Source organism: Stomoxys calcitrans, chromosome 2 (assembly GCF_963082655.1).
Source record: "Stomoxys calcitrans chromosome 2, idStoCalc2.1, whole genome shotgun sequence".
In the NCBI taxonomy this organism is placed as follows: Eukaryota; Metazoa; Arthropoda; class Insecta; order Diptera; family Muscidae; genus Stomoxys; species Stomoxys calcitrans.
This window is the reverse complement of record NC_081553.1, coordinates 146,164,860-146,180,520: the sequence shown is the minus strand read 5'-3', so window position 1 is coordinate 146,180,520 and position 15,661 is coordinate 146,164,860. Positions and strand designations below refer to the sequence as shown.

Below are 15,661 nucleotides of genomic sequence, written 5' to 3'. Positions count from 1 at the left end.
CAATAACAAAACAAAATTTGCCAAATTTTAGTTACTACATGTATATGGGAGCAAAATCTAAATCTGAACCAACAGCGTTCGGCCTTGGGACAAAAAAGTGGCAAGTGCAAAATTTGGTGACGATTGGACTATACACACGACCTTTACCTTGATTACAAGAGTATATGGAGCCACAGACGGACATGGTTAAATTGGATCAAAAATGGATTCTGAGTTGATCGGTATACTTAATGTGATGTCTATCACCTCTTCTTCTAAGCGTTGCATGTAGAAGTTCATAATACCCAGTGGTGGTGTAGCGTATAAATAGAATAAATACACTCCCATTTGTAAGGCATAGAATCTCTGTATTTGTATCTAAAAATAAGATTCAAAATTAAGAATACATAAAACTACGGTTTAAGAAAAAAATTCTTTAATATCAAGTAAGAAATTTTTCATAAATGGAATTGTATTCTTCAAAAATTGTAAAATTGGGCATCCTAAATAAGGACATTTTATTTTCCGTGTATGCTTTATTTTTGTGCTGGACACATCCACTGCAAGTCTGTTTGTTTGGCATCAGGTGATAACACCCTTTGCCAACCGTCAAATGAACACACAACTGCAGGTGACCACACCTATAAACATATCACGGCTGACGTGAAGACAGATGTTCTACGCAAGCCTTGACAGATAATGTATTCAGAACTTCATTTAACTGGATAGATGTCATATTCAATCAATTGTCGTTGTACTGCATGGTATAGTTAATAAAACGGGGCTATTGAAGAAGTACATGAATATAATGTTTCATTAGTAAAAACTTTTCACTTTACAAAACTTACTTAACTTAAATTGGCTATGACAAAATATTTTTCCCAAAAGCCGAACGTAGAATAGCGTTCCAAGCGGCTCGATCTTCTGCGCTTATTCTAAAATCTATGACGTTAAGTTTCGAGGTGTCTTCCACCACTTGATCTTTCCATCGGGCTTTTGGTCGTCCTGGAGCTTCTTCATCCGTTCTGACAACATGACCACGCCAACGAAACCTTTGTATTTTGATACGTGTTACTATGCTCTCGTCGTAATACAGCTCGTGATTCATACGACTCCTATATTCTCCATTAACGCAAACTGGTCCATATATTTTACGAAGAATCTTTCTCTCTAATACTCCAAGCACTGCCTCGTCAGCTTTCACAAGTACCCATGCCTCGAACCATATACACGCGTAGTATCAGTGTCTTGTATAGTGTCAATTTCATCCGTCAAGAGGTGGCCTTATTTCTAAACTGTTTGCTTAATTCAAACAAGCATCTGTTTCCAGTATTATTCTTTGCTTCATTTCAAAACTTGTGTCGTTCGTTTCGGTTACGGCGGTGCCCAGGTAGATAAAGTTACTGACTATCCCAAAGTTATGGTTTCCAGCTTACTCCATTTTTCTTTGTCTGATCGGCTTTACAAGGCATTTTGGGAGTTGAAACCATCAATTTCATCTTATTGGATATAAGATTTTTACTGCCAGAACCGTTTTCAATGACTCTCTTTCGTTACTACTCAGTTACTGTTTCAGGTGACCGACCTATGATAACGATAACGTCGACATCGGCGAGAATCATACGTTCTCTTGTGACTAGTGTGCCATCTCTATTCACATCTGCATCTCGTATAACCTTCTTCAGCGGGAATATTAAAAAGACCACACGATAAGCTGTCGCCTTGGCTGAAATCTCGTTTGGCATTGAATGGGTCGGAGAGATTCTTTCCAATTCCCACGTAGGAAAATGTTTCAGCAAGCGTCATCCTGCAGAATTTTATTAAATTTTGCAGGAATATCAAACTCAGACAGGCTTGAAATACCGTTTGACATATAGGGCTATCGAAAGCGGCTTTGTAGTCAACAAAGAGATGGTAGGTGTTGATTTGTCCTTTTCGGGTCCTTTCCAAGATTTGGCGCAGTGTGAATATCTAGTATAGTGTGAATTTACCAGGTCTAAAGCCGCATTGATACTTAGACTTATTCCCCTATAGTTGGCGCATTCCTTCTTGTCTCCTTTCTTGTGTACGAGACATAGTATGGTGAGGTTCCGATCATCAGGCATGCGTTCTTCTAGTTAGAATGCGCACATAAGCTGATGCATACGCCTTATCAGCGTATCCTCTCATGTCTTAAGTTCAGCGGTCAACCCATCGGCTCCTGCTGCCTTGTTGTTCTTCGGTCGGGTCACAGCTATATAGACCTCATTCTGACTAGCAGGTAAACATTCTTTAGCATCATCAGGGATTGGTTTTTACGGTATCACTTTCGCCGCCATCGTCGGACACTAGCAGTTGGGTAAATTGTTCTTTCCATATACCCCAATACTTATCTGTGTCAGTTACCAGAGTTCCTTCTTTGTCTCTGCAGGAGGATGTGCCTGCACCAAAACCATCGGTTTGATGTTTAATACTTTGGTCGAATTTCGAAACTTTATTCTGACTCCTGTACATCTCAATTCGCTCACATTCACGCCTTTCCATTTTCTTTTTCCTTCTGCGATATAAACGGATCACCTTCCTTCTTTTCTCCCACTACCTCTCCTTCATCTGACGCGTTGCTACTGATTCCAGGGTTACTCTGTATGCCGCATTCTTGGCTTCAGTAGCATTTCGACACTCTTGGTCGTACCATGGGTTGGCTTCTTGCACCCAAGGCTTGGGGGAGGCGCAATTCGTATTTAGATAAAGTACGGATTTCGCGGCATTTTACAAGGAGTGTACAATGGACTGTCACTACGCCGTCATATCATCGAGAGAAGTAGTGCTTCTATCAAGCAGTCGGTCGAGTGGAGTATTCCGTTGCCATCTGTTGTGGTTGCAGCTTTTCAATGTCCAGCTTCCGTGCAGTGTCAGATCGTACTTTCCTCGTCATATTCAAGAGAGTGCGTACCTTTGCTGCAACAAGGTAATGATCCGAACCTTTGTTCCGTCCACGGATCGATCCTACATCTAACACGCTGGATGAATGCCTTCCATCTATCACAACGTGATCAATTTAGTTCCTCGTGTTTTGATCGGGTGACAGCCATGTGGATTTGTGAATATTTTTACGTTGAAATCTGGTACTACTAACTGCCATGCTTTTTGCCTCGGCGAAGTCAATCTGCCACAACCCATTACTAGACGTTATCTCGTGGAGGCTACACTTTCCGACTGTTGGACTAAATATGTCTTCCTTCCCTATCTTCGCATTAAAATCTCCCAGAACGATTTTAATATCATGGGCGGGTCAGCGGCTAACCACAAATCAGCCAAATTCATGTCTCGTCTCGTGGCAGCTATAATATAGGGCGTTACCTTTCGGTGTTGTTGTATGGCAGTAATGTCTAACCTGTACTTCTCTAAAACATCCGCCAGTGCGTACACTGCACCCTCTCTATAAAGAGTGCAGATATTCCAGGTGCAGATACGCAAATCATGCTCCTTAAAACGTTTGCGGAAGCCGTCGACATAGAGGGATCCTTTTTATACCCTCCACCATAAGATGGGGGGTATACTAATTTCGTCATTCTGATTGTAACTACTCGAAATATTCGTCTGAGATCCCATAAAGTATATATATTCTTGATCGTCGTGAAATTTTATGTCGATCTAGCCATGTCCGTCCGTCTGTCCGTCCGTCTGTCTGTCGAAAGCACGCTAACTTCCGAAGGAGTAAAGCTAGCCGCTTGAAATTTTGCACAAATACTTCTTATTAGTGTAGGTCGGTTGGTATTGTAAATGGGCCATATCGGTCCATGTTTTGATATAGCTGCCATATAAACCGATCTTGGGTCTTGACTTCTTGAGCCTCTAGAGTGCGCAATTCTTATCCGATTGGAATGAAATTTTGCACGACGTGTTTTGTTATGATATCCAACAACTGCGCCAAGTATGGTTCAAATCGGTCCATAACCTGATATAGCTGCCATATAAACCAATCTGGGGTCTTGACTTTTTGAGCCTCTAGAGTGCGCAATTCTTATCCGATTGGAATGAAATTTTGCACGACGTGTTTTGCTATTATATCCAACAACTGTGCCAAGTATGGTTCAAATCGGTCCATAACCTTATATAGCTGTCATATAAACCGATCTTGGGTCTTGACTTCTTGAGCCTCTAGAGTGCGCAATTCTTATCCGATTGGAATGAAATTTTGCACGACGTGTTTTGTTATTATATCCACCAACTGTGCCAAGTATTGTTCAAATCGGTCTATAACCTGATATAGCTGCCATATAAACCGATCTGGGGTCTTGACTTCTTGAGCCTCTAGAGTGCGCAATTATTATCCGGTTGGAATGAAATTTTGCACGACGTGTTTTGTTGCGATATCCAAAAACTGTGCCAAGTATGGTTCAAATCGGTCCATAACCTTATATAGCTGTCATATAAACCGATCTTGGGTCTTGACTTCTTGAGCCTCTAGAGGGCGCAATTCTTATCCAATTTGAATGAATTTGTGCACGTAGTATTTTGTTATGATATCCAACAACTGTGCCAAATATGGTTCAAATCCGTTCATTACCTGATATAGCTGTCTTATAAACAGATGTGGGGACTTGACTTCTTGAGCTTCTAGAGGGCGCAATTTCTATCCGATTTGGCTGAAATTTCGCAAGACGTTTTTTATTGTTACTTTCAACAACTATATCAAATGAAGTACAAGTCGATTCATAACCTGATATAGCTGCCATATAAACCGATCTGGGATCTTGACTTCTTGAGCCTCTAGAGGTCGCAATTATTATCCGATTTGCATGAAATTTTGTACGACGGATTCTCTCATGACCATTAACATACGTGTTTATTATTGTCTGAATCGGTCTATAGGCCGATACAGCTCCCATATAAATCGATCTCTCTATTTTACTTCTTGAGCCCACAAAGGGCGCAATTCTTATTCAAATTGGCTGACATTTTACACAGGTCTCCAACATATAATTTAATTGTGGTCCAAACCGGACCATATCTTGATATCGCTCTAATAGCAGAGCAAATCTTTTCTTATATCCTTTTTTTGCCTAAGAAGAGATGCCGGGAAAAGAACTCGACAAATGCGATCCATGGTGGAGGGTATATAAGATTCGGCCCGGCCGAACTTAGCACGCTTTTACTTGTTTCTTTCTTCTTTGTTTTTTCAAAGCAATTCCTTCAGGTTTTCCGGGTGATGGGGTACCGACCCGACGCCCCAACCTATCATTTTATCCTTCTATGGGTGCACTAATGGCACATTTTAGCTCACTACCTTTAACGGATGCCAAAGGCAGCTACCCAGGTGACACCGCGGGGAGGTTTGTGTACACATTTGAGATGAAGGAAGACCAAGATAAGCGCAGATTTTGCCAAGTCAAAACCAAGCAGAACCGTTGCTTGGTTTCCAACATCCCCAAGTCACTTTAAAAAACTAATTTCATTTATTTCCTCGGGTAAGAAGCACATTTCACATTTAAGCCTAGTTTAATTTCATACATTTCTTATTTGGGGCCTTGAAGTAAATTCGATTTTCAGCTATAACATTTTCCCCTTGATGAAAAATAAAATATGTTAACATTTTAATTGAGGAATTCAAGAAACTACCTAGGAACACATGGCAGTAACCTAGAAAAATTAAAGAAGTAAGGTACAAAAGTACTTTTAAAAAACAATATGTCGAATCCTAACTGTGGTCGAGGAAAGTAAATTTTAATGAAATGGTGCCCGACGCACATTTATCAGGGGACAAAATGTAGTAAAATGTCAGCCAGTTTGTTGACGGATAGAATTATCTTTAAGAAATTCTAAATGGTTATTGATTGCTAACTCGACCCTATAAAATTTAATTCGGGCTGCAGACGCATTTTTGGTGCGATTATCAAATTGACCTTAAAGAGCATTTTTAATCCTTAAATTTTGACATAAGGATGCATTGCAGTATATTAATTTTAACATAAAGAAATTAACTTTAAATTGAAAGAAACCACACGATTTTAATTAAAAGGCAAAAATAGCGTTGATATTAGTAAGAAATTTTGGCAACTTTATTTTTAAGATTAAAAAACACTTAAAATAAATCCAAGTTTTAATTAAATTTTAGGATACTATCCACATTATGACGCATATTTAAATATATATTAAATAAGATTTCATTAAGTGGTATAATTTAATATATATGGAAACTCGGAGTACAATCCCGATATTAATCAAAAGATTTGTTTTTTGTGTTGGAGAATTTAAATATGGAGATTAGTTTTCAAAACTTGTATATCAAAAATTTAACCTATGTGGCCCATATTCGAGAAGAATTATTAAATTCTATTTAACATTTGAAAAATTTTTGCCATTTAAAATTTGATGCGGATGTGTATATTAAATCTGATCTCATAAAGTAAATCGATGGATTGATTTATACGCCCCTTTATATATTTATGGGCACTTTTGGCCTGCATATGGTTAAGTGTTGGTTGGTACCTGAAGTCCCAATTTTCAATCATATTGCATAAAAGTTAAGGCTTCTAGGAACTTATTAAGTTAAATATGTAGAACGCAAAGATTCGAGCATAACAATAAAGTGTGATTTGTGTGACACGATAAATCTGTCATGTCGCTAAGCTGCAAACAATGCCCGAAAATACAAGCGCATCATGTACTGTACTAGGAGAGCTTAGCAAAGAAACATTTCGGAACTATAGTAAAAAAAATAAATAGTTGAAGGCAGAGACGTAGCCATGATTTTATATCGGAGGGGCCCACCTCACATTTTTTTTAAAATTTGCAAAATTCTTTTGTTACTGTGAATTTAATAAAGATATCTGAAATTTTTATTTTTGAAAATTGTGGTCGTTATTCGTTGCAGGAACTGACCCATCCGCGCTGATATTTTGTCACAAAGTCAGAGCTTAACTGTCTACAGATTGCCAACACACTATTTATAGGCCGATCCTTATCTTTCAAAGTGTTAAATGTGTGGTTGTCTTTGCTAATATCCTAGTTTTATAGTGAAAGTTTTGCCCAATTAGTTTCAGTATTTTGATGAAATTTTTTCATTTGCGCTCATTTTCGCTCTCAAACTGGATTTATAATTTCAACAGGTTATTGTCTGTGTCAGTCTATTGGTTTTAAATAACTTTTATTTCCATAAAATTTTATGTCAAATATTTCAGAAATAAATGTTGACCAATTTTTAATGATGTCGCTAATTTCATCTTCGAACTGTATTAAAATTGACCAAAAATCGAAAAAAATTTTGTTTCAAAAAATTTTAAAATTCAAAATTTTTAAAAAATTGCTACGTCAATGTAAATTCTCTAAATTATGATAATAAAGGGTGATTTTCTTGAGGTTAGGATTTTCATGCATTAGTATTTGACAGATCACGTGGGATTTCAGACATGGTGTCAAAGAGAAAGATGCTCAGTATGCTTTGACATTTCATCATGAATAGACTTACTAACGAGCAACGCTTGCAAATCATTGAATTTTATTACCAAAATCAGTGTTCGGTTCGAAATGTGTTCAAATTTTGACAAATTTTGTTCAGCGATGAGGCTCATTTCTGGTTGAATGGCTACGTAAATAAGCAAAATTGCCGCATTTGGAGTGAAGAGCAACCAGAAGCCGTTCAAGAACTGCCCATGCATCCCGAAAAATGCACTGTTTGGTGTGGTTTGTACGCTGGTGGAATCATTGGACCGTATTTTTTCAAAGATGCTGTTGGACGCAACGTTACGGTGAATGAACACATTTCGAACCGAACACTGATTTGGTAATAAAATTCAATGATTTGCAAGCGTTGCTCGTTAGTAAGTCTATTCATGATGAAATGACAAAGCATACTGAGCATCTTTCTCTTTGACACCATGTCTGAAATCCCACGTGATCTGTCAAATACTAATGCATGAAAATGTTATAATGTTATATATATTTTTGAATCAATAAATGTTTGAATTGATATGTAAGAATTGAAACATATAATTTGACTTGGTATTGTAAAGAGGGCTTAACGTGTGTAGATGCGTCTGAAAAGCATTATTTATAATTTGTGTTTGCTTTACTAAGAGATATGTGATGAACACATCTGGCACTTTTTGCAGAAAAAAAAATCCATCGAGTTCTCAAAACGCAAGGCTGACGCCATAAATTTTGCACCATTTTACAACAAAAGGGCGGTTTTCGAACCACATTTTCCCAGTGAGGAATTTTGGGTATTTTCGTTAAGAAATGCGACCATAATTCATACTTAGTTTTTTAATGAAAAAATCCTCTAAAAAATTCCTTAAAAACTAGAATGTTATCTTTATTTGTTTTGTATTTTTGTTTTCACAAAAGTGTACTTTTTGGCCTCATTTTAGGCCAAAAATTAAATGTTTTGAATTCAACTTTGACATATTGCTCTGCACCACATTCTGACCTTTCAAAAAATAGTTCATTCAGAAGATTTGTCTCTATAGCAAATGTATTTATACCCACCACCGAAGGACGGGGGTATATTCATTTTGTCATTCCGTTTGCAACACATCGAAATATCCATTTCCGATCCTATAAAGTATATATATTCTTGATCAGCGTAAAAATCTAAGACGATCTAGACATATCCGTCCGTCTGTCTGTTGAAATCACGCTACAGTATTTAAAAAAAAGATATAAAAGCAACATTTATTATCCGATTTTGCTAAAATTTAAGTCAGTGAATTGTGTTAGGCCCTTCGACATCTTTCGTCAATTTGGCCCAGATTGGTCCAGATTTGGATATAGCTGCCATATATACCGATCCCCTGATTTAGGGTCTTAAGCCCATAAAAGACACATTTATTATCCGATTTTGCTAAAATTTGGGACAGTGAGTTGTCTTAGGTCCTACGACATTTTTCTTCATTTTTTTCCTCATCGGTTCAGATTTGGATATAGCTGCCATATAGACCGACATTGAGTTAAGTTATGCCCCTTGACATACTTCTGCAATATGGTACAGATCGGTCCAGATTTGGATATAGCTGTCATATAGACCGATCTCTCGGTTTTAGGTTTTGGGGCCACAAAATGCGCATTTATTGTCCGATTTCGCTGAAATTTGGGACTGTGTGTTTTGTTAGACTCTTCGACATTTTTCTGCAACTTGGCTCAAATCTGCCATGTAGACCGATCTCTCGACTTAAAATCTTGGCCCCATAAAAGGCGCATTTATAATCCGATTTCACTGAAATTTGAAACAGTGACTTATGTTAGGCTTTTCGACATCTGTGTCGTATATGGTTCAGATCGGTTTATTTTTAGATATAGCTACACAATTGAACAATGACTTGTACTAATTAGTATTTGGTCCAAATCGGAACATATTTCGATATAACTGCTATGGGACATAGGTATGCTATTTTCACTGGATTTTGATGGAAGGTGGTTTACATATATACCCGAGGTGGTTGGTATTCAAAGTTCGGCCCGGCCAAACTTAACGGTTTTTTACTTCTTTTGCTCTGATTTGGATTATATTCGGTACAGATATTGGGCCGGAAATGGATAGTTCGATATGTTGAAAATGGTATTTGACCTTGTTTGCCCATACAATAATATAGTAAGATCAAATAAATTTATCTCTAAAAATAAAATGTTTTCTAATCAGCATTGGGGCACATAATTCAAGTTGTTTTAAGTTAGGTTAGGTTGAAAAGAGGGCGCAGATATTAATACGCCCCATGCCACTATGAACATACACCTAAGCCAGTAATGCGCTCTAAAAACTTAAAAGCAATCTCGAAAAAGAAAATTTGAAAATAGGAATTTCGTACTATCTACAAAATCATTAATTGTTTTCCATACCACTACCCTGAGTTGGTTCATGTCTGGTATTGTGCTCCCATCTAAGTACCATTGTCTTTTTGCTGCGAAAGACGGGCATAGGAAATGCTCCAACGTCTCATAATTTTAAAAAACAACAAATTTGGTTGAAAAAACAACTATGAAAGTTGTTAATTTTGAATCTAAACAACCCAAAGCACAAATTTGTTGTTGAAAGGCACTCTTTGCAACCCAACATATAACAACAACAACAATATATCCATAAGCAAGACAAAAAAGCATCATGTTTGCCTCGTTCGTTTTACTGCTGCTGCTCTCGGGGTTTTCTCTGTCACTCTCCCAACTGTTACCCTTAAAGACAAATTTTAATAATTTTGGTGCCGCAGAGGACTGAACTGAGGATCTCATGTTTGGTAGTCTTGCACGCATCCACTAGCCTACCGGCATCGTCTTCATTATGATGAAATAACTCAGTAAGTACTGCTGCATAATAATAAGTTTCTCGCAGGTAAAAATCAGTCTAAACATTTTTTTCTGAATACGAATTTCATATTTTATCCAAAATAAGTTTAATGCAAAAAGAATACAGGTTGTTTTGGCCGACCAGGGACTCGAACCTGTGTTTGCAAGTCATGAATGGCATGAAAGTTTTGTGCATTACATGGTAGTACGCCTATTTTAACAACAACCTCAAATAAAGAATTTGTTGAAAGTCCACAAAATTTCAATAAAATTGTCTGTCAAATCTCTTGTAGAGACTTACTTACGGACTTCAACAATTAATGTCTCCGATTCAATCCTAAAATTTGTTGACAATTTAAAGTTTCACATACAAATTTGGTAGTTGGTTTTTTTATGAGTTATTTTTTCTGTGTGCTATCACTTGCCGCACCGATTTTGCACAAGTGAGCTCGTAGTCCTATGTGTCCCATTATGGTTCCGAAAGCTATTCTGCCCCACTTTGTGCTTCCTTTCAGTAATAGCCTCGTCTTCTCACGATCTCCCATAAGTTTTTCGTTGCCCTACCGACCGTGTCCCTGTTCCACAGGGTTACATGCGCATTCGTCGCCCACTCCCTTAGCACGGACTGTGTCGACCCGAAAGACTTCGGGTTAACCAAGTTTATTGACGGCAGTCCTCTGACCTTCACTGCCGAATCGCCTCCTTTGTTATTCCCAGGTACTCCGCTATGGCCCGGTACCCAAACGATTCCAATCGTGCCAACCTCAGAGAAGGATTAATCTCCTGGTTGTTATTGCCGTTATGGCCTGTTTACCGTCCGTAAAGATGTTCATACTCGGCGTTAACACTGCACCACCTCCCGCATTCCGTGATCGTTCGGATCTCCGCATGCAGTCCCTGGGTTCTCAATGTAGACCCCCAGGCCCACTCTGTCCGCTAGCTTTGATCCAGATAGCAATGATCTTCCAGATGGCAATGCTAGGTTTCTGTCTAACCAAGATAATGCCGCTGGCAGCAATACCTCGCACTCGACCTCATGTGTCGTCTCAGGTATCCGTTCGGAAACCTCTTCCATTCCTTCCAGGTTTTCCTATCGTCGCCTCGATTATACCGCGATGATATTAGCTGCTCCCATCCTCAATCCATTTTCCCATCGCCTTAAGTCTCATAGACGCAGTGGCTGCCTCGCACTTAATCTGTATGTTTGTGGGTCGGATATCTAGGATTGTCTCCAATGCCCTAGTGGGCGTGGTCCTCACTGCACCGCCTATGCCAAGACAACATGTTCTCAGCACCTGTTGAATGGTGCTTATGTTGCACTTTTTCTCCAAAGTACTGTGGCGTAAGTAAGTATTGGTCTAATCACGATCCTGTAGAGCCAGTGGACTATCCTTGGATTCAGCCCCCATTTAGTGACTACGGCCCCTCTACATAGTCCCTAACATCTGTGAACCTTCTCAGTACGCTCTTGAATGTGACACTTCCAATTAAGTTTCCTGTCCAAGATCACTCCCAATTGAGGAAACGTGGTGCGTCAAATTTTACCACCTTAAATTAGAAGTTCTGAATTTCTGAAGAAAATCATACAGAGATTTTTAACTTTTAAACAACAATTGAAGCATTTGCTATACATATTTGGCAATTACATATACATATTTTTATTTAAAATCCTTAATATGATTGTAGTAGTTAAATTGCCTTCATTATTCTAAAACCTTTACAAAATCATCAAAACAAACTAATTGTACGCTATATACCCTAAAAGTTTGAAGATATGATGCAGTATAAAAGTATTTTTGAGGTATTTGTGACATTTTAAGACTACATTCGCCTTTTTATATTGCAGCAAATATTTTGTATTGTTGGAATAACCAGCTTAGACCTATGTGTTTTTATACCCTCCACCATAGGATGGGGGTATACTAATTTTATAATTCCGTTTATAACACATCGAAATATTGATCTGAGACCTAAAAAAGTATATATATTCTTGATCGTCTTGACGTTTCTAAGTCGATTTAGCCTTGTCTGTTCTAAGTCGACTAAGCCATGTTTTTGGAAGGAGTTAAGCTGGGGGCTTGAAATTTGGCACAAATTCTTCTTATCAATGAGAGTTAGTTGGGATTGTAAATGGGTCGTAACGGTCCACATTTTGATATAGCTGCCATATAAACCGATCTTGGATCTTGACTTCATGAGCCTCTAGACGGCGCAATTATTATCCGATTTGGCTGAAATTTTGTAGGAAGTATTTTGCTACAGATTCCAACGACTGTGCTGAGAATGATTCAAATCGATTCATAACCTAATATAGCACATAAACGATCTCGGATCTTGACTTCTTGAGCCTCTTAAGTGCGCAATAATTATCCGATTTGGTTGAAATTGTGCATAAAGAATTTTGGTGCATCTTCCAATAACAGTGCTAAGTATGGTTGAAATCGGTTCATAACCTAATATAGCTGCCATATAAACCGGTGTTGGATCTTGATTTCTTTAGCCTCTAGAGGGTGCAATTAACACACAATTTGGCAAGTATGGTCTAAATCGATTCATAATATGATATAGCTCCCATATAAACCGATTTCTCGATTATACTTCTTGATAAGAGGGCGCAATTCTTATCCGATTTGGCTGAAATTTTGTACAACGACTTCCTTTATAACCTGCAATATGCGTGCCAAATATGGAATCGGTTTACAACGTGATACAGCACCCATATAAACCGATCTCCGGATGTATCAGTGGTGGGCTGCAGTGATAGCAATTTCGCCCTTTGCCAATGGGCTCATCAGATTGCGATGCCACCAATAGATTACATGCTGCCACCTATTCACTAATAAGTGAGCAATGCAGTGGTAGAAGCATGCCTTTCGAATAAAACGATGGGTTTTATTATTCAACCTGTTCATTGCAGCCCGTCCCTGATACATTTAATATACCACAATTGCTGAGACTCTTTAAAGGGGCTGTGTTGTTTTGTTTTGAAATAGAAGCAAGAAATAAAAACACATTGGTCTAAGATGGTTAGTCGAGCAATAAAATGAAATAATTTTTGTGACTAAACTAAAGGAGCACAAAAGAACGACAAATATTTTGTACTAATTTTTTGCCTACCTTCGTTCCAATATGTTTGCTATTGAATGGCATTCAAATATTTAAAATCGGTAAAGGAAAAATTTTTTGCCTACCTTCGTTCCAATATGTTTGCTATTGAATGGCATTCAAATATTTAAAATCGGTAAAGGAAAAAAGTCTGTTTTATACTTTGATTTTGTATATCCCACCTAGGATACAAACCTTGTTAATGTTAATAATAAGGCAAAACATAGAACATGCATTAGCCTTTTAACCCCAATATTCAAAAGATTAAAATAGAAGAAGATTAAACGGTACACTCAGGCTGCTGTGAAAAACAAAACAAACCAATAAGAAAGGAACAGGTGGTTGAACGGTTTGTTGCTCCAACAAACGCTGTAGCAGTATTTCCGTCCAAACTATGCCATGCCGCTACTCATCACATTATCCGATGTAAATCAAATCGTATGTTCACCTTGATTTTATTGTTTCAGCGCAGCGGGTTAAATTTTGCCACAAACGAGTGTGGAGTACGTCGCTGTGTTGCAGCCATTCGATGCTGGATTAGTGTGTTACTTCTAAATGGGACCAACCTTGCAACCTGGCCAACTCCATACTCAATGTATCAAAGCGTGTTTTGTGCTGCTGTTCGATTTGTTCGTTTCATTTCGGTTTTGTTTTGGAAATCAATTGTGGCTACAACCTGACCACTGGCGTAAATCCACACTGCACTCCTCTCGAATCACACACACGTGCATGCATGATGCATAAGACAACCCGCTTGAACACTTAAACATAATGCTCTGGCCTCGGTCCTGAGTTCCACAGTTTGTACATCTTTCTGTGTATCAGTTTCGGTATGTGTTACAAAGTACAGCTAAGCTGCGTTAAGCTTAAACATAATCACCTGAAATAAAACGCCCATGCCGCGGCTCACATTCAGTTCGGCAACATGTGACTGACTGTACACTTGAAAAAAATAAGATTAGAGTAGAACATTTAAACAAATATTACGATTGATCATTATCAGAAATCTTTATTTGTAGGGGCTTCAAAGGTCGTTCATTGGAAGGTTGTATTTATCTCAAAGAAATTTGCAAAAGTACCTGCATGAAATGCATAAAACACCAACCAATGTCGACACTTTGTCCCCATGGTTGATGTGGTGTATCTACTGTGGCTTTAATTTTTCCTTTGCATTAAATTTTCGATAATTAAGTCTTCTCGAAAGAGAAATTAACACATCATTAGAAAAATGTCCTAGCCCTAACAGCCAAAACAAAAATTAGAAAGCAGTAATTTTTTGCTGGATCAGCAAACATTCTTCGCTGCTAGGCTGATTGTATGTGTTACATACGACTTTAGATAGATATATTTTATATTATCTTGTAGATTTTCGAGTAAATAATCATAATATTGAAAAAAAAAATGCTGCGTCTTAGCCAACCTAAATTCGTTTTATTCAGCAATCAATCAATCAATTTGCGTTTGTTTGTATTCAGCAATCAATCAATTTGCGTTTGTTTGTATTCAGCAATCAATCAATCAATTTTCGTTTGTTTGTAGGTTTGTTTGTTTTTGTGTTCCTTATAGACTCAGAAACGCATGAACCGTTTTTCTTCAAATTTTCACAAATGGTGCACTATGATTCCGTGGTGAAAAAAAGGGTACTACAATTTTTGATATCTGAAGGAAGGGGCGGACCTTCCCCCTTACCCTAATTTTGTGTGGTCTCTTATAGTAAAAAAAAATAAAAATTTGGCATCCAAATTTTGGATGGAGTACCTAGGAGGGCCGCCCCACCCTAAAACCTACCAAACATATATTTAGACCAATCACGACAATATGGGACTCAAATGATAGGTATTTAGGATAAGAAAACGTATCTGACATCCAATTGCCGGACCAAGTGTTAGGGCGAATACCCCAACCATATACTCACTGAGTGGCCCCCAAAACACTCCCCAAGCCGTTCTTGTTTGCCGACTATGAAAATATGGGACTCAAATTAAAGATATTTGGGAGTAGACCACGTATCTGATATCAACATTAGGGACCAACTGTCTAGGGAACGTCCTACCACCATAACAACCCTAAAATAGGACGTATTTGCTCACCAAGACAATTTAGGTCTTTAAGAGAGTGGAACTAAATATTTATAACTTTTTAGGGCCAATACCCCAAACCGGACATATTTGCTGACTTTTGCCACAAGGAGTTTAAATGAGATTAGAAAACGAATTTGATATCCAATTCTGAGGCCAATGGCAATATGGGGTTATATGAGAATAGAGAACGTTGCTGATATATTTTCCGGGCTTAGTGTTTAGGGGACTATCCCAATCCC

The 15,661-nt window shown here is 38.0% G+C and overlaps 1 long non-coding RNA gene across 1 annotated transcript in view; it reads left to right on the top strand.

Annotated features, from left to right (window-relative positions):
• LOC131994887 (uncharacterized) overlaps nucleotides 1-15,661 on the top strand; it is a 347,364-nt gene that overhangs the window by 29,646 nt on the left and 302,057 nt on the right. The window lies entirely within an intron of this gene.